Source organism: Pteronotus mesoamericanus, unplaced genomic scaffold (assembly GCF_021234165.1).
Source record: "Pteronotus mesoamericanus isolate MK-2021 breed Mesoamerican mustached bat unplaced genomic scaffold, CSHL_Meso_final scaffold_54, whole genome shotgun sequence".
NCBI classification, from domain to species: Eukaryota; Metazoa; Chordata; class Mammalia; order Chiroptera; family Mormoopidae; genus Pteronotus; species Pteronotus mesoamericanus.
In genome coordinates this window covers 45,187,906-45,214,551 of record NW_026555321.1, presented here as the reverse complement: position 1 = coordinate 45,214,551, position 26,646 = coordinate 45,187,906, and the positions used below count along the sequence as shown (strand labels likewise).

Here is a 26,646-nt window from a genome sequence, read left to right as displayed (position 1 = left end):
CCTGAGGAAGACCCATCTAAACATACCTAAGTAAAACAGTGAGACGCACCATCACTTTGCTGGAACAAATGAAATAATGAACCATTACTTTGCTGGCAACAACCTTGAGGCCATGAAACTGATCAATAATCTTATCACACATCTAGGCATTTCCACGATAAATTCTTTCTTTAATAGCATTTATTGCTTTTTCTGATTATAAAAGCAATAAATATTCATTGTAGAAACCCATTAGGTGAAGCACATTAATGAGCATAGTACATTAAATAGAAAAGAGAGTACATAAAAAGCATAAAAAAGAAAATAAAAATAACTATAACCACTGTTAAAAGTTGGGTATATTTTCTTCTTTGTTCCAATAATCAATGGGGCCATTTTTTAATGTATGGTGTATCTTTCAGAAGTGAGTCTGTGTTTGATTTTATTAACTCTCAAAGTAGAAGACTGTGCAAAAGTAAAGCTCATTTCCATAAAAATTAAAAGTACCACCACTAACAGGCCATGTGACTTTGCCCAAACCCAATTGTTTTGTCTGTAAAAAGCAGGCATTGGGGGAATCACTTATATGGTCACTTCCCATTCTGACATGGTCTAATGTGAACAACTTTGCATCTTTTGTTTAGTAATTTAAATCAACCAAGATCCAATGTGGCAAACTGGTGACCCACTACCTGGAGTGCATAAAAACAGCATGTTATCTCAAAAGTTGCCCACATTTACAAAGGGGAAAGAACATGTGACAATCCAGCCTTTAGTATTATTCTCTTTAGAAATTTTTAATATCAAGTCATACCAAAGCATATGGCAACAATTGGCTCAAGATGCATAGTTTTTGGGTCACCTTCACTCACTATAAACTTTACCACTATCCCCACCAATCACTAATCTGTCCCCAGCTGAGATGGCAGGTATTCGTTGCCAGATGCTCCTATGCTTAATTTTATATGATGCTTCAGTTATTTATGGTGTGTGTCCCTGGTCCTTTTAAACAAGTGGGTTTGCAAATCCTTTAGAGAACATCTACTATGTAAAATAACAAGATTAGATATATACAGATATATATGTCTATCTCTCTATATAACTATATATATATATCTTAGAGATAATCTTAACTGAAAACTTAGTATGTGCTAGTCACCATTTTAATCCTTTAATTTTTGATCCTCGTGACATCCCTACAAAGTAAACACCATTGTTCAACCCATTTTAGATAACCAAAATGAAGGCTTAAAAATTTACTTATCTGCACAAGGTCACATAAATAGGATGTTGTGTCCTACTGTCGTGCCCAGGGGCAAAGTCATGTCCAAGCTCAGAGCACCCAAGTAAATAGCTGAGGACTCGGTATGTAATTCAGTCCTCTCCAGTCATCACACCTGCTTTGCCAGCATGCTAAGTAAGTATGAGAGAGAAGAAATGCACTCCTACAGGATGAAAAAAAAGTGAGGATGGGGATGGGACTGAAGTGCCACATGTCGATAGAGGAGAAAAGAAAAAAATATATATAATACATATATATGTATACATCACCTACAGTTCAATTGCAAACTTGTAAACTGATTCCCCTTGGAGACAAGTAGATCAGCTACCAACATTAGCCAAAATTAAAAAGGTAAAATGGATAAAACTCAGCAAGTATCAGTCTCCATGATGTTTCACAAACTGCTGATTAAAAAAAATGATCCCAAACATGGAAATAAAGTGAGGAGAATGTAGCATTTCCTTTCAATACCATGTTGGGTCAAATTTAACAAACTTACCCCCAAACTGTTTAATTATCTAGAGGAATGTACCATAGTTTGACTTGCTACGCATTATTAAACACCAGATTTGGTGAAGTTGAACATCAGCCTGTATGTTATGTCCAGTTTCAAAAAAGAAATACAGGTTATGGTTTTACAACTCTGTAGGACATTAACCAGTGTTGGACCAAGCCTAGCAATCACGTTCTAGCATTAACTAAAAGCACCCAGCCTCTTCCAGAAAGCTTTCCTATATTATATTTTGCCACATTAATGATCTGAATTTGATACGTATTAATTCAGTTTGTGTAAGAGTCACAAACTTTGGAAAATAATGATTTGACTGCAACGATTTGAACTACTCTCCTGAACAATTTGGGCTCCAGGCCTATCTTTCTCTTCTCTTCCATTTCAAACTACTAAGACACATGGCACAGATAATCAAAATTCAATTCTACAGCTCAATCTTAATAAGCAGGAATAACCCCATGCATCACAAACTCAGGGGCACAACCTAACATAGAAGACTTCTTGAGATGCAAATATAAAATACTAACAACCTTTGATGGTGTAACCTCAAGTACCCAAACAGGTCATTTAGAAGGCTGGCCATAACGGAGATACAATTCAATCACAAGTCTTTAATGGATTATAAAATGGTTATGTCCTCTGTGAGAAAGGATCTACTTACAATTATTTTGGTGTTTCCCACTTAACAGTAGTATAATATTTGTTAATACAGTGAGATTTGGTAATATATTCCCCAAATATTATTCACCCAATTCTTACAGATACACTTTAACATCCAAATCCCATATATTTTCAACCATTAAGCAATGAACATCTACAGCCATGGTGAAAAAATTCCCAAGTCACACGTCAAGAGATCCTTTAACATGAAAAGTAGAGTAAACGGTAGAGAGCAGGACGCCCAGACGCCCAGAAGACAACGTGGCTACCCAGAAACCACTAAGGAAACTAAGTTTGGGGATAAGAACTGCAGCTCCTCTCCGATTTATGTCAGAAGGTCATACAGCATGACAGTTCACTGGAAATATTTAAACTAGATAGGTTATAGATTAAATGTGTGGGGAAGGTCTGTCCTCCTACACCCATCCCAGCCACACTCATAAATTTCTGGCTCTTCTCCAGCTACAACTCAGCAGCGCCTCACTTGGTACGAGTAAGAATGACACCCAGCGAGCTGCCACCCTGGGCCTACCCTAAACCCAAGGCAGAGAGCAGTCAGGTTTCACTGCACTCTCCTGCTGAGCCAGGCCTAGTCCTCTCAGAGCTGCTCAAAACTGGATTCCCCAAAAAGAATAAAATAAAACAGATGACAAGCAGACATCACCAATCTGCTGGAATTGATCCTCAGGATAAAGTGTGCCACATTAAAGCGAACACTTCTCAAGGGGCACTGAGGTCATTTGTACTAGATACAGTAATCATCCCAAGGAACAAAAAATAATAATAATAGTAATAATAATAATAATAATAATAATAATAATAATTGGGAGTGGGGGGCAGGGGGAGCCAAAAAGTGTCAAGTCTTCAAAAGAGAATACCATCAAAAGGGAAGAATGGAGTGCGAGGAATCCCTCTAACCCAATTTTAAGACTTGTTATAAAGCTACAGTAACCAAGAGTGTGTGGTATTAGCAGACAGAAACGCTGATCAATGGAAGAGAACAGAGAATTCAGAAAGAGAACTACACGGTACAGACAACTGATTTTTGATACGGTACAAAAGCGATTCAATGGAGGAAGGACGAGCTTTTCAAAAACAGGTGCTCTGTAGAGTAACTGAACATCCATAGGGGAAAAAAGAAAGAATCTTGACCTACACTTCATACCTGAGGCAAATATTAATGCAAAATTGATCATAACTTTGAATGTAAAGTGTAAAGCTGTAAAACTTTTAGGAAATAGAAAAGGAGAAAATCTGCTGGACCTGGAGCTTGGTGACGAGTTCTCAGAAACGACACCAAGCGTATGATCCAGGAGAAGAAATAAATATATTAGACTTTATGAAAATTGAGAACATTTCTAAGGGACTTTGTAGAGAGGATGAGGAGACGAACTACAGAACGAGAAAACATATTTGCAAACCACATATCTGACAGGGGACTACTACCTACATTGTTTGGAGAATGCTCAAAACTCAACAATAAAAAAACAAATAATCCAATTAGAAAGTGAGCATAGGACAAGGAGAGACATTTTATCGGAGAGCACAGCAAATGAGCATATGGGAGGCTATTCAGCAACAGTAGCCATTAGGGAAATGGACATTGCAACAGCAATGAGGTATCACTGCACACCTATCAGAGCAGCTCAGATTAAAAACAGTGGCACCCCGAAGCCCAGTGGGAATGCAGAAAGGCTGGATATCTTGTGCATTGCACTAGGAATGTGGAACAGTAACAGAAATTCTGGAAAATATGTTGGCAATTTCTTAAGAAAAACAGACATACATTTACCATGTGATATAGTTAACTATACTCCTAGGTATTTATTCCAGAAAAGTCTCAACTAATGCCTACACAAAAAATCCTGTACACAACTGTTAATAATTGACTGTTTTGACGCAACCAGAAACTGCAAAATAAAGAAAGGGAAGAAAGGGAGCGAAGGAGAGAGGAAGGGAGGGAAGGAGGGAGGGAGGGAGGGAGGGAGGGAGGCAGTCAGGCAGGCAGGCAGGCAGGAAGGCAGGAAGGAAGGAAGAGGAAAACCAAAGAAACCTCCCTCAATAGGTGAATGGTTAACAAATTGGTGAAGACGTGCCCTGGAACACTCCTCTACAGTAAGGCTGAGGGAGCCACTGGTGCACACAGCGACCTGGAGGACACCAGGGACACATGCTGAATGAAACATCCAACCACGAAAGGTCACGTGCCATATGATTCCATGCAGAGAAGATTCTCAGAATTATACAGGTGTAAAACAGATTAGTAGATATCAAGAATTGGAGATGGTGGGTGGAGGTGTGATTAAAAAGGAGTCGAATGAGGAGAATCTTTGTGGTGATGAAATCATGCTGAATCTTGATTTCCGTGGAGGTTACACCAAACTACACATGTAATAAAATGGCAAGAAGTGTGCACACACATTAAACCAATGTCATACTACTGGTTTTCATACAATACTATAATTATGTAAGATGAAACCATGGAGAAAGTGAGTAAAGGAAACATGGATCTCTTTATACTATTTTGCACATTTCTGTTAATATACAATTATTTCAAAATTAAAAATTAGAAGAGTACCCATGACACTCTAACAATGACAACAATTTTTGCTTTCTAGCCAATTCATTTTGACAACTCCACAGAAAAATTTTTAAAAATCATACCAGAAAAAAATGTATGTTTATAAACAATAAGACTCTTAAAACTTTTCCTTTACCTGTTCTTCCCAAAATTTAACACATATTCCATTTACAATAGTTATATCGGGGCTGGGGATGAACAGTAGATGAAACTTAGCACCTTGGAAAGATAGTATGATCATGAAATTAATGATGTGGTATCAGGGGGGGGAAAGCCACCATAACTATAAATCTGTAATTTCCTGTCGATCATCTGATAAAATATTGGGAAATAAAACAATACTTTGCTAACAGATTACAAGGCCTTTAAACAATATAGCAATTAAGGAATAGATTATGTAATTTCTAAAACAGACATTTCCTGAAAAGAAAGGAGAAAGGAAATAAACGTAGTTCTAAATATTTGGCCTAGGTTGAACACCAAATAGTTCTAACAGACACAGGTTATAAGACCAACTCCTTCAAATTAATAATCTACGTCTGTCCACATCACAAACCTACTCCCCTCCCCAAAAGCTGAATCTCTCTCTCAAATCATTCAAATTAAAATGCTAGTGTCATAACTCTAAAACGTGGCCTGGCGACTTTACCCAATTCTTATGAACAGAAAACATTTATACATAAACTCATGATTAAATAACTATGTATTAAGCATCTGTATGTCAGACAGGATGGTAAAACTTTAAATAAAGAAATCTGTTTAAGTTTAAAATTTTATAAAAATAAACTGACTTAACATTAAAAAATTGACCACTATTAATTCCCTAATTATGCAAACAGTTTCACTTTGAAGTTTTAACAATAAAATTAGGAAAAACAGGACTATAAATTTGATAATGACTTTCATATATCATATATTTGCTTAAAATTTGACACTTGCAGGGGAGACTTCTGCAGAAACACATCTCCAAAAGCCAAGTTCAAATTCCAGCAAGTGGGCTGGATGCCCAGCCTGTACTGTTCCCCACCCTCACTCGCCCTGCTTCCTCCTCCAGTTCAGAACCCACACTACGTCCGGATTCCTCCTCTACCACTCAGCTGAGAGCCTCCAACAGGCTGCCTTATTTCAGAGCACATGCAAGGTGGTTCAAACTGGTCTAAGCCCTTTTCTGCCAGTCTGGATGTCTTTACCTATCTCCATTTTGCCACCTCGAGGGGAGCTACCGATGACAAATCTGATACACAGATGACAGAGCAGAAGGTTGGAAACGGCCTGGCTTCCCAGTGAAGTTGGCCGGCCACGGATTACCTAGAAATCTACTACCTGTAAATCTCTAGTACAGACAATAACATTTCTTTTTCCTCATTGCTCAGAGTTGGGTCTCTCCTTACGTGCAGCTGAGAGCTTCTTAAGTAATACATGGGTTATTACTTATGGCAGCCAGACCCAAGGTGTAGTCTCTACAGCTTTTTGGAGAATCAAGGCCTCTAGGCATTTTCTAACTTAGGAAAATATGACATGTTGTTAAACATAAAAAATAAAACACAAAATTTGCCCTAAAATATAATGCTCACCTTCTTACGTTTTAATGATTGCATAATATTCCATCATATAGACAGTTAATCCCTACCATCAGCTGGTATTGTGACTTTGTATGACTTAGAGAAGGTAACTTTTCCTCTGCTCACTTCTCAGCAGCAATAAAGACCAACTTTATTCATCAATTACACAGTGCTTCTGTAATGAATGGCACATCCATCCTTAAGCTTGTAGACATCTCTATGGCTAAAGGCACCTCTAACGCAAATTCCAAGAAGCCCCTGCATCTTTAAACTAATCAAATTTCAAATGGTCAGCAGCACAATCAAAGCTGATGACAAATTAATAAAGCACTAAAATAATTCAGGTTTTAATTCTAATGTGGATATAAAACTGGAACAGTAACCAATGCTCCAGTAGTCCCAGACAGGAGCCAGTGACCAGGAACAGAAATGTACAATAATTCCAGTGAGGAAAGAACCAGATGGAAGGGTATAATCTGGTGACAATTTATTATGCTTGGTTGGTTTACCATGTAATTTAAAGGCAAAAAGAAGTTAAGCAGATGACATGATACTGCATACAGAGAAACCTAAAGACTACCAAAAAACTACTAGAATTGATAAATTTAGTTAAGTGACAGGATATAAAATTAATATCCAGAAATCTGTTGAATTTTATATTCCAATAATGAACTATTAAAAAGGAAAACTAAGAAAACAATCCCATTTACAACTGCATTAAAAATAAATAAGTAAAATGCGTGAAAATAAATTTAACCAAGGATGTAAAAGACCTGTATTCAGAAAAGAATAAGACACTGAATAAAGAAATTGAAGAAGATGAAAATAAGTGGAAGCATATACTGCATTCATAGACAGGAGCATCAATATCATTAAAATGTCCACAGTACCCAAAGCAACCTGCAGATTCAATGCAATTCCTATCAAGATACCAACGGCGTATTTCACAGAACTAAAACAAATATTCCAAAAATTTCTATGAAACCACAAAAGACACCGAATAGACACAGGAATCTTTAGAAAGAAGAACACAGTTGGAGGAATCACACTACCTGATATCAAACTACACTGCAAGGCCATTGTAATCAAAACAGCATGGTACTGAAATAAAAACAGGCATATAAATCAATGGAAAAAATAGAGAGCCCCAAAATAAACTCATGTCTTTATGGTCAATTAATATTTGACAAAGGAGGCAAGAACATACGATGAAGTAAAGACAGTCTATTTAAGTTGGGAAAATTGGACTTATATGTGCAAAAACAAAATTAAACTTGACCATTTCCTTATATCATATAAAAGAATAAGCACAAAATGGAGTAAAGACTTACATGTAAGTCTCAAAACCATTAAAATCCTAGAAGAAAAAGATAGGCAGTAAAATCTCAGCCATTTCTCATAGAAATATTCTTTCTGATATATCTCCTCAGGCAAAGGAAACAAAATAAAAAGGGGGTCTACATCAAACTAAAAAGCCTCTGCACAGTAAAGGAAAACATCAACAAAATGAAGAAACAACCCACTGAACGAAGAACATATTTGCCAATGATACATCTGATAAGGGATTAATATCCAAAATCTATAAAGAACTCAAACAACTCAACACCAAATGAACACTCTAGTTTAAAAAAATGGGCAAAGAACCTGAATAGATCTTTCTCCAAAAAGGACATGCAGACAACCAACAGCCATATAAAAAGATGTTCAACATCACCATCATCTGAGAAACGCATATTAAAACTACAATGAGATATCACCTCACACAACTCAGACTGGCTATCACCAATAAATCAACAAACAGCAAGTGTTGGGGAGGATGTGGAGCAAAATGAACTCTCATGCACTATTGGTGGGAATGCAGATCGGTTCAGTCACTGTGGAAAGCACTATGAAGTTACTTTAAAAAATTCAAAATGAAACTGCCTTATGACCTAGTGATTCCACTTTTGGGAATATATCCAAAGAAACCTGAGACACTCATTCGAAACAATATACACACCACTGTGTTCATTGCAGCATTATTTACAATAGCCAAGATTTCGAAACAGCCCAAGTGTCCACGAGTAGATAAGTGGATAAAAATGCTATGGTACATTAACACAATGGAATACTACTCTGCTGTAAAAAAAGGAAATCTTACCTTCAGTGACAACATGGGTGGACCCACAGAGCATTACTTTAAGTGAAATAAGCCAATCAGAGAAAGACATATACCATATAATTTCACTAATATGTGAAATCTAATGAACAACAACAAAAAAAACTAAAAAAGAAAATAGAAACATACTCATAGACACAGAGAACAGACTGACAGCTGTCAGAGGGAAGGAGTGTTAAGGGGTTTGGTAAAAAAGGTGAAGGGATTAAGATAAAATAAAGCTTCCCTAGCCAGTGTGGCTCAGTCGGTTGGAGCATTGTCTAGTAGACCAAATTGTCACAGTTCAAATCCCTTGTCAGGGCATATACCCAGGTTGCAAGCTCGATCCCCTGTCAGGGGACATATGAGACGGCCTTCCTCTCTCTGAAACCAATGGAAAAATGTCCTTGAGTAAGGATTAAAAGTTTAAAAAGAAAAGAAAAAAAAACCCATAGACACAGACAACAGTATGGTGATTACCAAAGGTAAAGGGGGCTGGGTGGTAGAAGAGGGTACAGAGGGGAAAAATGGTGAGGGCACAAGACGATCTGGGGGCGCACAACACAATATGCCAATAATGCATTATAGCAATAATACACCTAAAAACTTGTATAACATTATTACCCAAAATTCACCTCAATAAATTCATCTTTTCAATGTACATTTTTCACAGATTCTGTGTTTAAAATGGAGTTTTACTGGAGTTACATAATGTCATAATATTTTCAAATGGCTCTTGTCTTTCAACTTGGAGCATTATGCAAAGAACAATATGTGACTTTTTGAAATAAAAATTGTATGTTTGCATTTTTTAAAAGCTTTATTTTATCCCATGTAAATCAAAATATTGCAGAATTAGTTCACTTTAAAATGTTTAATAACTTGTATAAAAAATTACTGCAAAACATTGCTGAAGAAAATTAAAGCTCTAAATAAATGTAATGACATCACAAAAATGTTAAATAATCCTGTAAGATGTTACCAGAGAGATGTCTGATTTAAGTGCCTAGCAAATAGAATAGACTTAAATTAAAATTACAAGAAAGAAGAGTGGAGTTAAAGAGATCACAGGTAAAATAATCAAGGCCAACACAGCAGAAACAAGTGACAAATCTAATTGGCTAAGTGATAGCGGTCAGTGTCTTACAACCAGATACTTCAAAAGCCTCTAATTACATTTTCCAATGACTGGGCTTATTTCACAAAGGAGATCAACTTTAGAAGTCTAGCTACATTACATGTACAGGTTTCATTTCCAATACTATTTTAATTTGCTCAAACACTGTTGACTTCATACCCACCGCAAGCTCTGGATACAGCAATCACAGAAACCAACAAAAAGTCCCTACCGTAGGACCCAAACATGAAGTCAGAACTCAGGCCCTTAAAGTAGGAAAAAGTGACTCAAAAGGGACATGAGGGGGCTGAAGTGTTAGTGACATTCTCTTTCTTGACCTGGGGCCATTGACATGGGTGCACTCAGATTGTGATGATTCATCCATCTGTTCACCCACAATATGTGTGTGTGCGCCCTCCACATGCAAGCTACTATTCAATGAAAATGAACAAAATATGCCCTGGCTGGGTAGCTCAGTTGGTTGGAGTATCATCCTGTGCATCAAAATGTTGCAGGTTCCATCCCCAGTCAGGGCACATACCTAGCCTGGAGGTTCCATTTCCAGTCAACAAAGGATACATGTTTCTCTCTCTTTTATCTGTCTCCGGGAAAAGAATGTTCCAAGTAAAGGGAAAAGAATTTACAAAATGCAGAGGCCAGAGAGGGCCTGGGAGAGTGCAAAGAATAACAAGAGGACCAATGTGGCTGGAGCAAAGTAAGCAAAGGGTAGAGAAGTAGGTGAAGTCAAAGAGGGACCAGCGTCGTAAGTGCCAGATGCTCCCGTAGAAATCTTGCTGAAGAAAAGAGGTGTCACTCAGAGGAGTGGCAAGACCTGAGGAAAGGGTTTAATAATATTCATCCTGCTACTTATTCCAGATATACAGAAATCCTTTAAAAAAAACAATGCAGGTCAACTTCCACAGTGATAGCGCGGTACACATAGAGTGCTTACAAGAGACACTAAGCCTCCCCATGAATCATGACATTGACCTGCTTATTTGATAAATGAGTCAGAGAACCAACACCAACACACGTTTATAAAGCACACGAAATCAAAAGTAAAAAAAAACATGCTTTCTGACTCTGAGTTTCTTTTCCCATTATGCCTTTTGTAATTAAGCAAAGTGTGGACTGTCAGTTTTCCTTGATTTAGTCATTTCACAAATATTTACAGAGGCCTACTATGTGTTCAGCAGAAGTGAATTATTAGATGGGAGGGGCTGACCCTCAAAGTCAACTACAAGCCACTCCAATTCAAGGAGTCAAGTTACAAGAGGGACAGGAACATGGGAGAGGCATGAGACACTAAGGCTGAGGCATAGAAGTAAGGTTTCCTCAAAAATGTGACAACCGAGGTGAGGCCCACCAGAGAAAGAGCTTGGGTCAAAAGAAACCACAAAATAACATAGCATAGGTCTCCTCTATGTTTTGTGGCCTGGCACAAAATAATTGATGAACCTAAGTAATCACAGCTACTAGCTGGACCATCAAGTAATTTCAAAATCCCTGCTCTTACTCACCAGCCCACATAATGTTGGTAAACTACAGTGTGGATTATCAGAGCATCTTTCTCTAAATGATTTATAACTGGTGTTATGCCCAAGGAATAAAATCTCTACTTCTGATTACACTGCTTTGGAACGTGAGATCCTTTGGGGCTGCAATTACTTTGGACTTGACTAGAAAAAGAGCTTGCAATCCAAATTAAAAGAAAAATAATTAACTGGTTTAGGAAACCAGGTAGATTCACTTCAAACAGACAAATCAGCAAGTGATGCACCCGCCAGGTTCCTGTGCTGGCGGGGGAGGTGTTTCAAAAGAGCAGGGTTCCTCCATCTGGGCACTACTGCCAGCTGGGTCAGGATAACAATTTTCAGTGGGGCTGTGTACTGTAGGATGTTTAGCGGTGTTGCTGGCCTCCACCCACTACATGCCATTAGCAAGTCCCTTCCCCAGTGATGTGACAACCCAAAACGTCCCAGACATTGCCAAAATCAGCCCCCCACCCCCCGCTGAAAAACACTGCAATAGACAGGGAACCAGAGCCCTTTTGGAGTTTTTGAAGGAATGCTTGGGAGAGTAGAAGCAAGAATGGAAGTACGTGGCTGCTGCCCCTGATCCATGACACTTCTGTGTCACTCAATAAGAAACCAAAATGTTGATGATCAGAGAAAATCAACCCATGGGTTAGCCCCAATTTTCCCAAGGCTTACACAAGACAGACTCAATTCTGAGACAACTTCAGATTTGAGGTGATTAAGAGATAACTGCTACCAAAAGGAAATGGGATGAAGGGCTGAGAAGAGGAAAAAGAAGGTAGGAATCAAAATGGGCAGGGGTGGGCCACCACACAGGTTGATTCCACCTACTCTAGGGTCCCTTTCTTTGCCACTACTAAGCCTACCACCAAAGACCCTATGTTAGGCTGTGGTGCAGAAAGACTGGAGGCTTGGAAACCCAGAAGAGCCTACAGCAAGTAGGAGGAAAGAGAGGAGGGTCCCAAGCTCTGAGGATACCACTCCCCAGGCACCTGTGTAGGAGAAAGTCTCCATACCTCAGTCATCCCCTCATCTCCAAGGTCAAGGTCCACTGATAAATGCTTGAGACCACCTAGGGTGTTTTGTTCTATTAAAGAAATTGATCCCAGGGCCAGTCCTCAATTACGTCTTCATGTACAACATGAGTCAACAAAGACAAATTCTTTCCCAAAGATTTGTCCACTTCACACTCAACTGTCCTCTTTCTTTTTCCAAGGTTAAGATTTTATGGTTCCGTATTAGGCAAAGCAACACAATGTTTCATGTACGGAATCCTTGTTGTTTGTGAAAGCTTATGCAAGAGTAAAAGCGGAAATCCTTGCCTAAAATGAAATTCAAAGATTTCTATGGTTTTTAGTGAGCCAGGTAAATGGCTGGTATCTATACCATTCTTGAGGAACCACTGGGGACAACTTATGACGCCAATGAAGCTATTACAGGTAAGAATTCAATGTAGATTCTTTATCCCCTTTCAATTTAAGACCCAAACTCCAAATGTACTGTGCACATCACAATTCAATTAAATCAAATAACATTGAATTCCATGCTTCTATTACAAATGGGAAAGGATGAGAGGGGACAGGACACCAGGGCAAAAGGTTCTCCAAACCTTGCTGCAAAATCTGGATCTCCATGGTGCACTCATCAACATGTCCTATGAGCCTACAGGTCCCTTCTTATGTTCTCTGCTTCCCAAGGCCCTGGCTTCTGTTGCCAAAAAAAAAAAAAAAAAAAAAAAAAAAAAGCATCCAATTCACAGAAGCACTCAACTTAGTATCCAAGATGCTATTCAGGACACAATGAATTTTCTTGATTTGTTTCAAAGCAACACAGATACTGGCAAAATTTCCACTTTCCCTACTTCTTCCTCAATCCCAATTAACAAATATAACAAATATAAAACAGTCCTGGATTTTAAAACTAAAGGATAGTATCAAAACATCATACCATTTTAACTCACTAAAGCCAAAAATACATTTGTGTGGATACTTCATGTGGATTCACGCCTTCTCCAGCAAGCAGTGTGAATACACCAGCATTTTTCAATTCCCTTCTACAGCCCATTACACTGGGCTAAAGTGAAAAGAAGCCAAGGGTATGATACAAATCTTTTAACTAGTTAATAAAATAACTAGTGTCATTAATCCAACAAATTCTTCCCTGAATATAACAGGTCAAGAGGACAAGAAGGAAGCTGGGGTTTTTAAATCTGTTATGGCTCTCTGAGTCTTATTTTTCATAAGCTGTATTTGGGCCAAACAGGAGCTTAATACATTGTAACACCTACAATAAAACATAAATCATTCCATACAATTATACCTACTGTTTCTCCATCAAGCATAAAACTTGAGTATATATCAATTTACTGTTTGTGAAAAAACAGAAGATTATTTTTGACTTCCCACAGAACAAGTTTTGAGGCAGCCCTCTCTCAAGTACTGGGTCTGTTTGCCTTTGGCCCTCAGAATGGGGGCCTTCATCTCTGCATCTGTACAATAGTGATAACAGTATATACCTCAGTGGGTTTTGGTCAGAATTATATATTACATATAGGAAGCACTTAATAAATTGTCACCAATACTGCTATTACCACTATTCTACTTTCCTATGGGCTTTCAGAGACTCAATCCAGGAAGCAAACAGCTAGCATGAACTGTTCAATGTAAGAGGCACAAGGACTTTTTACAACATGTGAGTCAAGAAATATTTACATAAACTGGACACGAGCAACAATGTATTTATATCAATAAGGGCTAGAAGAGAGTAGGACAAAGAAATAAGCCACCAACATAGGTTATGAAATCAATGTCCCAGGAAATTTTTATTAAAAGTTTAGGCAAATATTTTTACAAGATGGTTTAAGCACAGGTTTGTTTTTGGCCCTAATATACTGTGAATATAGGACACTTCATAACCCAAGAAGAGTATATCATGAGGAAACATATAAAGAGAGCAATAAATATACCACATTCTCTGTCAGAAATGATAATAATTTGTTTATATATCCACTGGTTCCTGACTTAAATAATAATAGCTCAAAATGCTTATAAAACATACTGCTTTCCCATAGGGTAGATGATCTCAGGTTTTGCTGTGCTTTGTAATAAGAAATTGATTTCTCTCTTCTTGTCAAGACATATCCCTGATAAACACCAAAATTCACTGTCTTGTAAAAATATTAGGGCTCTACAGATAAATTTTTCATAGAAAAAAAAAAACATAAAGTTACCACAAAAAAGCACTTCAGAGGGAGAAATATACCTGTGCAGGGTTAAAGATGACGTTATGGCCTCAGAGTTGAGACATAAGCCCCAATTCAGTGGGGTGGGGTGGGGTGGGGTGGGGGGTAGCAAATAAACCATTCCCTAACGAGTTATAAAGGAGAGGTGCATGGCAGGCGGGACTGTGGCTAAGGCTGCAAAGCCATCTCTGCAGCTTCCGTGGGACTCTGTATGCCATTACACAAAAGACATTATGGACATCGGAGGCTACATAACTGCAGGGAAGACCCTCATATGCCCCTTATATCTAGCACACTACTCCAGGCACAGCAGGCAGTCAGTAAGGATCGGCTGCGCGGGCAAACAAAAAACCCAAAGGAACCCTTGCAAAGAAAAAGCAGTGACAAAGTTATCAGGTTAGGTCAACGCAATGGTAATAGAAAATGGCAAAACGACAGTGGCTAAAACACTGTTAAAGGTTCCTTCTCTCTCCCATTAATGCAGCTCACAGGTAGGGAGGTCTGGGGATGCTGACGTCCTCCACAGCAACAGGGCTATGCGGCAGGTACCACTGAATAAATTACGAAAGGCACCTCTCCTGGTGAAGGCAGCCTTGTAGGTCCTTGGCTCAGAGTAAACACATAATCCTTTTGAGAACAGTAAAAGCCCCATCATTTCTTCAGGTACATGGGAAGCAGAGCCCAGATTGAATTCTAGCCCCTTAACCTTTCAGCCAGAGGCCCTTCTGCAAGAAATAACCTGCACAACTCTATATATAGTGCTGCCTGGATGGCTTCCACCTTGTGGCTCTGCCGTCTTCTGCGCAAAAACACCAACTGGCTAAACTCAGCCATCACGCTCCCTTCCAGCCACGGCAAAGAACAGATTATGGACATTCCTCTTTCCCTTTAAAGAAACTTCCTAGAAATTGCACGCCATTTCCATTTATATCCTATCAGCTTAAATGTAAATCACACCTAACTTCTGAGGCTAAAGGCCGGTCTTTATTTCACGCAGCTTTACATCTACCTAGAAACTACAGCTTCTATCATTCGGTAAAGAAGAAAAGGAGAAATCTCTAGTCCGGAATCTAAAGTCCCATTCACACACTGGTATGTGGCGAAAGGCAGGCCGTGGCCTGTGCTGGAGGTGTGCGGAGGTGTGACGCAGCCCAAGTCTCGCAAAATGCATTATTAGTAGCAGAATGCATACTTTGGAAAAACCAGAAAGAACTTACGAGAAAGGATTTTATAGAACATACAGTTCAAATACCTCATTTGAATATTAATGTTTCATAACATTACCACTTTGCACAGATACATAATGCTGTATTTTTAAAATATGGCATTATCATTCTTTTGTAACCTACCAGTCCTTTGTTAATTACTACAACAAATGCTTTAATGCCTTTTTAACATTTAAATTAAATCACCCGTGCAATTAGCACAATGTCTAATAACAAATGGAAATGGGCACATAACTTTTACAGGACATTTAATAAGAGTGCGGATACCTCATTGCCACATAATAGATAAGGTGACCATCTTCTACAAACCAAAAACTAGGACACCCTGCCTGCCACACACAGAAATGATGGTAACCACAGATGAATACTGAGGCAGGCATGTAAAATATAACTATGCTTAACTACAAATATTACTTTCAAAAAAAATTGTATTGTACTAAATGGGAGGGAGAGGATGAAAAGTAGAATAATCTGAATATAAGCTCAATGGGGAAGAGTCATCCATCTACCTCATTCTCTACTGTATCTTCCCCTGCCTACCAAGTACCTAACAGGGTACCTACAGGGACTTAAAAAATATTTGTTGCTTCAAAGAATCTGTCAAAACTCTGATAGGAACTTAAAGACCCAAAGACAAGCATTCAAAGATTTTGCAAAAGAAAAGAAAATCAAAACAAAACAGCGAAATGACTGAAAGATGAAAGGGGGAACTTAGGGTACCGAGTGGGAATTCCTGAAGCTGGTCAAATGTTAATAATATATGGCATACACAAACTCCACGAATAAAGAAACATCATTCTCTAATCTTATTTCCCCAAGGAGCATTTTAGTCAATAAACTGTCAACACACAATTGATTGTAATTGCTGAAGTTGCTACATGATATCCCATGCCTGTGTGTGTAGTTTTGCTGCATATATATTATCAGTATGCTTACACAAAACAAAGCATTACACTGGATAGGAAAGGAAAGGATATAGCCATTTAGGGATTTTGCAATCCTCTGGTGTTTTCTCTTTTTAAAAAAAATTATCTTAAGTGACAAAATATTAGCATACAATATTAAATGTGAGTTCTCATGTATTTCCTCTATGCAAAAATTTTCCATAATTCAAATTTTTAAAAAATAATTATGACACACTAGAAGGAAAAGCTTTTTTTAAGAAAATAATATTAACATTTTAACTAACAGACCATCTGTCCCTTTAAACTTACAGGTAACATTTTTATAAGTTGAAAGAAACAAGCATGATTCACACTTGGTCGTCATGGAGGAAGGGGAAGGCAGGACGACACGAGAGCAACTGGAAAACTGTAGTAAAAGGATGTGGGCGCCTCATACTAGCCAGTGATTGTAATGGGAAGTTTCTTCTTACATCTCTTGCATCTTCTCTTATCTCTGTTTATTTACCTTTAAAATGGAGACACCAGTAAATTATCAACAATTGATACCAATTTCTATCATTTAAACAAGGAAGAGGCTTAAATATATATTCAACCCCATCAATTATTAAAACATTCAAGTGCAAAAAGCTTAAGTTCTTAAATATCAGCTATCTCTATTTTCATAGATACAAGGTCTGTCCAGAAACTATCCAGCCAAGTACTACGAAAAATAGAGACATTTCCTTAAGTTACAACATACAAGAAACCTTGTACATAGGACAATGATACCTCAGTCCCCCTTGAAGTAGGCATCGTGGGACCCCACATGGTTCTCCCAACACCCCTTCCACTGTTCAAAACACACCGCAACACCCTTTGTTGGAATCACCATGATCTGCCCCCGTTGTATTTTCCTGAATCTCATCAACAGTCTGAAATCTCTCCCTTTTCAAAGGTGATTTTAGTTTTGGGAAAAGCCAGAAGTTGCAGAGCACCAAATCTGGGCTATAGAAGGGCTAAGTCACCTGGGTGATTCTACGTTTTGCCAAAAAACTCTGCACAAGACATGATGCATAAGCGGGTGCCTTGTTGTGATGAAGCTGCCAATCACCACTTGTCTGTAGCTGCAGCCATTTTTTGTTATCTTGTATCTCTCAACCAACGCACAACATCGAGGTAGTACTCCTTTTAATTGTTTGGCGTGGAGGGGTGTACTTGTGATGAACAACACCTTCCCAATCCAAATACACAGTTAACATGGTTTTGATCTTGCTGCCATTCTGCTCTGCCTTCTTCAGGCGTGGAGGACCAGGCGACTTCCATTGGGATGATTGGGCCTTCGTTTCTTGATCATACTCGTAGCTGTACACCCACGATTCATCTCCGGTTTTGACCTTCTTCAGGAAATCTGGTTCATTGGTAGCTATTTGAATGGCTACCATTAGCAACTGGGGCACGATGTTCCTTCTGTTCTGGTAACAGAAGCCTAGCAATGAATTTTGCCATGATACATTTCATGCCAGATTCTGTCAAAATCTTGGACAAGGTAGTTTTTAGATTCCCCAGATCAGCCTCTAGTTCTCACACTTTCAGACACCAATCTTTATTGTTTGCAGCCCATACACGTTCAACAATCTCAGATGTTCTGCTTGTTGCAGGCCTTCCAGAACGTGGATCACTTTCAACAGATTCTCGACCATCTTTGAAGTATTTGTGCTTCACTTTTATTTGCACTGCACTCATTGTATCATCCCCAAAAGCCATCTGAATCATCCAAATAGTTTCCACAGAGGAATGTTCAAGCTTAATGCAAAATCTGATGCAGATTTGTTGCTCTACTTGTTGTCATTTTGAATGTGGCAGACACACTGTATACATGTTCACTTAATGGCGTCTACTGCCCCCACTGACTAGTACAGTGAAGCCATCATTATGCATGTGCATTCCAGTCTACTCTCCTTGGCTGCCAGGTTACATCGATGTCGTGCAAAATGTTCTCACCATATTAACAATGGCTGGACTTTTTCCATCATGTCTAACTTTTGTTGTAGTCAACACAACAGCTTTCTTTACTCAATGCACAACTATGTCATTCTCCAATGCTCTGGCTCTAACTTGGAGGGGCTACTGCCCTCCAAGTAACTGAAGTGAGACACTCTGGCAGTGCCTTGGCCAACTACCCTAACTCCTGCCTCCCTCCCCTGGCTCTGTGCTTCCCCTGGTGCGGTCCCAGGACAGCAGCCCCTGGGAGATTCTTAGGAATGCCATCGGAAATCCCACTCCATACCTCAGGGATGGGCCCAGCTATCTGCGATGGAACAAGCCCTCCACGTGATTCTGATCCAGACAAAGGCTTCAGAGCCCCTGGCCGGACTTTCCCACAGAAGAGATGTCTTCAATTTCAGGTAGTTAAGGAGTAATAACCATCAAGAGTAGAGATTGCAAAAATGTTTCCATAAAGGCAAACTGGTAAACACCTTAGACTTTGTGGGTCAAGGGGCAAAAAAATTCAGGTAGGTAACTATTTAAATGCAATTATGTAAAAAAAAAAAAAAAAAAGGCCCTGGCCAGATAACTCAGTTGATTAGTGTCATCCCAACACACCAAGGTTGCCAGTTCAATCCCCAGTCAGGCACAAACAGGAATCAACCAAAGAATGCATAAATGAGTGGAACAACAAGTCGATATCCTCTCTACCTTCCCACCCTCCAAAAATATAATCAATAATTTTTTAATTTAAAAAAATAATGAGAAAATAAAAATGTAGAAACCATCCCTCGCTGAGGGCTGTACAAAGGCAGGTGGTTGGCCACATTTGCTTACACTGGTCTAGAGTTTGAGGTCAACACTTAAGTCACATGCATTTTTCTGGCTCTCTCTCTGACCAGTGTACCTTCTGTGTGCAGGCCATTCCCCTCTCCCCCGGTAGGCTCCTTTGAGCCTGTGGGGCTGTGGGAAGGAGACTGAACCGAGTGGACTTAAAGCCCCAAAGCCCAGCCCTACACATGCACATTGCTGGAGTGCCCTGCTGCTGGCTGCTTTGTTTTCATGGTGGTCTTACTACCTGTATTAACTTCCTTCTGATAGACTTAGAATCCAAACTGAACATATTTTATGAAAAATTTTTAAATCACCCTGTTTACTTTGTGTTCCTGGAAGTCCCCTCAAAGGCAGATGGTAAGCAGCCACATGAAAAATAATCTGTTTCCAAAACACCTTGAAGAAACCCAGACAGGCATTCTTCACTCAGAATTAAATTTTCATACATTGTTTAATGGAATTAAGAGCCAGCTCGTTAGGAAAGATCTAACAATCCAAAGTTTTGGTATATAAAAGGACCCAGGGTCACTCGGCTTCTGCAGCCACTCCAGGAGACAAGTCACTGCTCAAGTGATGGCTGTAAACCACAATGCTCCCCTCACACATATAGAAGACTGACAATCTTTTGGTCATCCCATTGTAGTGACACAGTGTCTTTTAATGGACTTAGGTCACCAAATGGCCAAGGCACGCAGAAAGGAGGGCAGGGTGATCACTTCACTCTTCATTGATGGGAGTATCACAAAGTGAGAAAGCATTTTGGGGGGAAAACAGGTATGGATTTATATTTAAAAATACCCCTCTAATAACTATTAATCTATGCATTTAATCAGATAAAAATGCACATGTGCATGAAGATGTATGTACTAAGTTTTATTTTTTACTGCAGCATTTTTTTTTTTTTTGCAATAGCATACAACTATGAATAGCTATGTGCCCTATAAACTATGGAATAGCTCTCCTATGGAATACTTTGCAGCAGTTAAGAAGGATAAAGACATTATATCTGGAATGACCTGTACAGATCTCCAAGATGTATCAATGGGAAAAAAAAATAGGCTGTCTAACAATACAGATGTATCTTTTATGTCAGGGTTCCCCAAGCCCCAGGCCATGGACCAGCACCAGTCAGCGGCCTGTTAGGAACCTGGCTTCACTCACCTGAGCTCTGCCTCCTGCATCTCTCCCGCCTCAAGGAAAAACCAGTTTCTGGTGCTAAAGAGGCTAGAGACTGCTGTTTTATGTAATTTGAAAATTGGGTATTTTTTCATACGTAAGAGTACAGCGAATGCACCAAATTCACAACATTTATCTTTCACAGGGGTCTGGAGTTCATATATTGCTTTTTTAACAAAAAAAAAAAAAATCAAACAAAAATATCAATACACTGGCAGAGTTAAGATAAAAATTAAATAAGTTGAGTTAATGTAGTTTTTACATTCATTCTCCAAAGCAAGAAATTAAGGTCTGCCTTCACTGATAGCTTTACAGATATTGTGTCACTATACATTATCCAACTACCAGTAAACAAAACAGATCAGGGCTTGGATTTAGACTGAAGATGGAGCTCATATTGAGTACTTATTCAATAGGCCAGGTTCCAGCTGCATCCTATTCATTCCCCCAGGTTTTATTTTTTAACAGTTTGTTTGTTTCTTTACTGAAAAGGTAGTCCCCAATTCTGAAAGATCTATGTAAACATTAGTACCCAAAACATTTCAGAATGTCAATAGACTGCAAGCATTTAACCTTGCCTGCATGAGCAGGGACCACATCTCACTTTCAACCTGCCATCTCTCTTCAGACTTCAGGTGGGGAGAGCACTGAGGAACTCGCCTCTCTATAGCATAATTGTCTCCTAGGACACATACAGAGAACATGAAACAAAAAGCAGAGTGAGTCTGGGAAAAGTGGGAATACACTTTTGTGTCGCTACAATCTTGCCAACCACTTAAGGAAAGGTCAAAAGTAGAGGGTAGGGAGAGAAAGGCAGGAAAAGTGGGAGGCAAATGCCCCAACCAGGGCACCTCATACATAAGAGGCACCGCAATGGCTCTGCTCCACCACCATCCTCACCAAAAATAGCAAATGTGGGCTACCATGATTCGTTAATTCAGTGCATCAAGTCCCTACTATGCACAGTAAAACAAATGCAGCAGCCTAAGACGACATCTGTTCCTAGGCCCAGTGAAAGAAGAAAACATAAGTACCAGGAGCAACCTTCCGTAACCCCAAATTTACTCAACGTGAACAACCTTCTTTGTTCGATGGTTGTGTTACTCCTACTTCTTTGGTGACAAAACACCTTTTCTTTTATGCCTTGATAGTGACAGTAAATCATATCACTTTTTTTCTTTAAATTATCTTTATTGGACAACTTTACTCACAGTTACTTTATATCTGCTCTCCCATTTTATTTTAAACTGGTCCACAAAATCCAAAACCAGAAAGTAAATGACATCCATCCTTGAACAAAGAAAGGGAGAGTATAGAAAGAATCAGAATCTATCTACCCTCTTTTCCAACCTTCGGCTCCCTCCCCCAACAACCAAAACCCATCATTCGCTGTGTTTTCACTCCCCCATTTCCAAGTGTTTTTTCCGCAGCGTTATTTCCACCTATTCTTCGCACCCACCACAGGCACCCTCACCAACTCAACTCCAAGCCTCAGGTGCCCCAAACATAGCTGCTTCTTTGTTGATACCTCTGAGGCGTGTGATCATTAACAGGTGAGGAGATAATACTAGGGACCTGCGTCTCAGTCACCCAAAACCCTTCTGTCCTATCTTTATCACCATCAGCTAAGCTGCTGCTGCCTGACACCTGTGCCCACACCCCCAGCAGGCTATCACTCTTGGCAGGGCTGCCTGGCTTTATCATGATTAACAGGTCTGCTCTGAGCAAGGACCAGAGAACAAAGCCTGTTTGCAGGATGCCAGGAAGCTGGGCTGCAAATGGGCAGGGAGCAGGAACCATCATTCCGCAGGGGCCAGCGTAGCTGTTCTTCAAGAAGCAGGTGGGTGTTAATCCTACCTGAATAAAAGCAGTTCATCTCAAAGAGTGCATCAATAATTCAGCAAGCAGGGAACAAACAGACTTTTGTTACCTCAGAATTGTTAGCTTTTTGTTTTTGTTTCTATCTAAAGGGCATCAAGTAGAGAATTATGGCTTATTCACAGGAATGTTTCTTTAAGGCAAGAAACAGTCAGCAAGAGTTTTTCCATAGCATTTAGAAAACTGAATTTAATATAAGGCCAGTGGCTGTGGGGGTGGGAATGGATTTGGCCTCCTCCATGGGACATTCAGAAATGCTAAGGGAAACTCTTGGCTGACACAACTGGAGGAATCCAGCGGACAGAGGCCAAGGATGCTGTTAAACATCCTGTAATGCACAAGACAGTTGTCCCAAAACAATGATCTGGTCCAAAATGTCAAACGGTGCCAAGGCTGGGTAATTCTGCATTGACTCATTTGAAGCCCCACCAAATGTCAATGGTGGGTGCAGTTACTATACTCTTTTACAGATGGACAAACTATGGCACAGAGAAGGTTAAATAACTGGCCCATGCAGATCGGAGACTCTAATCTAGTCTACAGCTATCCACCTTGCAGAACCTGCCCTCCTCACCATTATACGCTATCTGGCCTCTCATTCAACCAATGTCTTCCTCGCCTCTCCAGCAACATATGCAGACATATTCACCAAGTTACATCCTGTCCCCTCACTATAACCTCTACGAGGGCAGGGCTGGGTTTTGACTGTTCATTTCTCCACCCTCACAGCACAAGGCTGCCTCTGAGTGACAGACCACAAAGATGTTATTTAACGTGCGACCAACCATACAACCACCTTACTTTTGTTACAGGGTGGCCATGAAGTGTCATTTTCATTTTGACTGTGACAGGGTATACTGGCATCCAGGCAATAAACCTGATTCAATAAAACATTTCTCCTCCAAAATGCAGAGAGGTGAACTTTTTCTTAACACATTTGGAAATATCCTTTATAATAGAGGAATCCTGCACAAATGTGTATGAGCAAGTTCCTATGAAATCTGACACAAATCTGCATTTGATTTTCAAAGCAGAGAATCAGCCTTCTAATTACCAAGGGGATTAAAAAACCATGAAAAGGTTAAGAACCCTTGATGCAATCCTGCATTCATGCCCTTTTGCAATTGAACAAATTAAGGCACAAGAAAGTGGCTTCCTCAAGGTCACATGACCAATCAGCATGCAAAGAGCCTAGGAAAGATGCAGTCAATTTCAACTATGGAACATTTTAGAAACATTTCTCATTTCTAAATTTGGATCACCCAACCTTTGGTACCAAGGCCTAATATTAAATAAAATAAAGCCAAAACAGAAAAATAAAAGTCAACCAGATTAAACATTGTTACTCTCAATCCCAATCTTGTGAAATCTGAAATTATTGTGACCAAAATTTCTTCACAAACTTTTAAGCAAGCAATGACGAGAAGATGCATTTTCATTAGTGCCCATTATCTATTTTATAAAAAGTCATCAGTCCGGGGGAAAAAAAACTAAAAATGCTGGGCAGTCTAATGGTCTGATACCTGTATAAGCATGCAAAACACAAATTGCTAAGAAACAATTGTGATATTGTAACCTGTAATAAGAAATATATGTTCAGTCTTTGTCCAGTTCCTGACACTGAGCTCCAAAAGCAAAAAAGTATCTTTTGTTATTCGTAACAAGCCCCTTTCAAGCATACCTGACTTGATGTTAATGAGGTGACTTTTGAAAAACTTCAATAGAACTCCCATAAGCATAGGATTAAGAGAGCATTCAGGTTGGTGAATGGTCATACCCCCACCCCTTCCAAAGCGCCACAGGGACAGAAGCCCCTGTTTTCAAGACCCAGACCTTGCTCTATGTATCTTCATATGGCTGTTCACTTATATTCCTTGAGAGATCCTTTGTAATAAATAAGTAATCTAGTAAGTAAAGTGATTTTCCCAGAGTTCCATATGCCATTGTAATGATTGAATCTGAGGAAGGGGTATGGCCAAATTGGACAGAAGTTTTGGGTAAATCTGGGGACCTACCATGCAACTATCATCAAGTGTATGTGTGTGTGTTGGGGTGAGGAGGAAAGGATGAGAGTAAGGGGTTCAGCCTTGTGGAACTGAGCCCTTAACCTATAGGATCTGAGTTAAATTGTATTTCTCAGTTAGTGTGTACCCAGAACTGAAGAACTGCTTGTGTGGAAAAACCCACACATCTGGTGCCAGAGTGTTGTACGAGTGGTAATAAGCAGGGTTAGATGAAAAAAACACAGTTATCTTTCCACAAGTTGGAGTACCAGCTCACTACACTTTCACAAAAACCTACTATTTCATTCCCTGAAATTTTTTAACGATAGGCATCAGCAACGGGCAGTGGTGAAGGACCAAGGCCCGAGTGGAGCCCTGTTACAACAGAGCCAGAGAAGCCGTGGCGGAGGGGCGGCCCCGCACTCCGGGTCTTCCTTCTCCTCCTACCTGCACCAAATCACCAACACTCCGAGAAGTCAGGAAGAACGAGAATATCCTGTTTGTAAAAACTGATGAAAACTGGACTTTCCTGCGGACCAAATCGTTGTTAACCAATCCATGAAGTACAAATGGAGCCTTTCCGGTCTCCCGCCCGCCTGGGCAGTACAGCTCAAACCTTACACCTCATCTAGCACCGATGCACTCGTCTGTCATACAACGGAACCTCATCTCCCTCCCTTTTCCCATAAAACCTCGGAGTCCCTCTCCTGCAGGAAGAAACACTATTTGGGTTTCCAAATGAATCTGTATACCTTGAAATACAATTACTCTGATCCCGAATAAATGTTCTTCGTTTGAGTATTGCCTCCTACATTTTTTTGGTTGACAGATAAAGGACCATGGTCCATATCCAAACTCTGCACCTACCTTATGGTACCGTTTTGGTAGGGACCCAGGGGAACTGCCTACAGATGTGCACCAACAGGCATATATGACAATGTTTTGAACAGTTCATTCCTAAACACCTAAAAGCCTAAAATGAAAAAGAACCCTAAGGTCAACCCAAAGGAAAGAGAGTCAACTGTGGTTATGTTTCCTATAATCAAAGAGAACTAAAGAACAAGTACCACACATAACATGAGTGAGTATCATAAACAAGTCAGACACAAAAGAATATGCAACTGCCTGACTCCCTTTCCTTTAAGTTGTAAAACAGGCAACAGTACTCGTGGTGAGTGAAATCACTATGTGGTCCTCCAGCTGGGAGTAGAGAGAAATGACTGATGTGGCTGGGGTTCTGGAAATGGTCTAAGTCTTGATTCGGAAGAGGATCGCTCAGATGCAACCAGTACACGCCTATATAAATGTATCCAACCACACACTAAAGATTTGTGTTCATATATTAAATATTAATTGTAATATATATTATACATGTATAAATATATAATACGTTGTATATCTATGTTTAATATTTTAGTATAGTAAATATGATTATAATGAAATACATGTTAATTAATGTATAAACTAATTTATGTATTCATTTATGTTGTAATTCAATTACCAAAAAACTTTCAAGTGTTTTTTAAGTAAATTAAAAAATTGCAACTCTGCCACTTATTAGCTGAGGTAATTAAAACCAGATATTTAACTTCCTGGGCCGCAAATTCCTCTTCTCTAAAATGAAGATAAAAAAACCTGTATTCTCATCAAGTTGTAGTAAAATAATAAACAAGGTAAGGGTGGATGAAATCTTAGCATGATGCTTCAAAACACATAGGCTATTATCTGTCATTATCATGATGATAATAACAATTCTCAATGATGTGCGTGCACTTATTTCTCTTAGTATACTATAGAGTTAAGAACTAGACACTGAACGTGGGCTCGGTGTTTTTTTTTTAATCCTCATCTTTTGGCTCACAAAAGTCCAACAAATATAGAATGAATATTGTTACAGGGGTGGGCAAAAGTAAGTTTACAGTGGTGAGTATGTGAAACAGTTTAGTCTTGTATTATTTATTAATTATTGTGTATTTTTCCCACCCGAACAACTATAAACCTTCTGCCCAGCCCATGTGATAATGACAGCAACTAGAGACGGAACATAAATT

At 39.3% G+C, this 26,646-nt stretch overlaps 1 protein-coding gene and 1 pseudogene across 3 annotated transcripts in view; one reads left to right on the top strand and one right to left on the bottom strand.

Annotated features, from left to right (window-relative positions):
• Positions 1-26,646, bottom strand: part of PTPRG (protein tyrosine phosphatase receptor type G) — a 681,808-nt gene that overhangs the window by 524,690 nt on the left and 130,472 nt on the right. The gene's annotated exons all lie outside the window — the stretch shown is intronic.
• Positions 19,032-26,646, top strand: part of LOC129088476 (NAD kinase-like) — a 101,031-nt pseudogene continuing 93,416 nt past the window's right edge.